This window comes from Austrofundulus limnaeus, unplaced genomic scaffold, assembly GCF_001266775.1.
Source record: "Austrofundulus limnaeus strain Quisiro unplaced genomic scaffold, Austrofundulus_limnaeus-1.0 Scaffold1863, whole genome shotgun sequence".
Classification (NCBI taxonomy): Eukaryota; Metazoa; Chordata; class Actinopteri; order Cyprinodontiformes; family Rivulidae; genus Austrofundulus; species Austrofundulus limnaeus.
Window position 1 is genome coordinate 34,749 of NW_013954265.1, and position 572 is coordinate 35,320.

The following is a 572-nucleotide window of genomic DNA, read 5'->3' on the forward strand; positions in this document are numbered from 1 at the left end:
ATTAATTATAATAACTTAGTTTTGCCCATACTAAAATATATATAAACCATCTGTGATTACATTTTTGATGTATTCATTGAACTTTTTTTGGGGGGGGTTACAATTTTGGACTGTAGATGTTGAGCATAAAAAAAGAGGAATTACAACAAAACAAGCCAAAACAAGAAATTGCAGTGCCGCTAGATGGCGCCGCTGAGCCAGAAAGCAGATCTGACTGTGGCTGCAGAGAAGTTAAAGCAGGAACAGAGTTCAGCCAGAGCACAGAGAGCAGTTAGCAGGGGTGAATTACATAATGTCTCTGCGCGACAGAGAGGCATCCAAGTGATGCTGTTGTTCAGGAGCCAGTGTGTGTGAGTGCAGAAAACATGTAAGGTGGTAGCACAAGGTAAAGGAAGGGGTGAAATTAATGAGAAAATCACAGCAAACTGGTGTTAGTCGAATCAGCTCAGATTGAAATCATTTACCCTTTTAATGATAGCATCATTCTGCACATGGATCTCCAGGTAATAACTTGGAGATAAAAGTTGAAGAGGTGTGTGTGTGTGTGTGTGTGTGTGTGTGTGTGTGTGTGT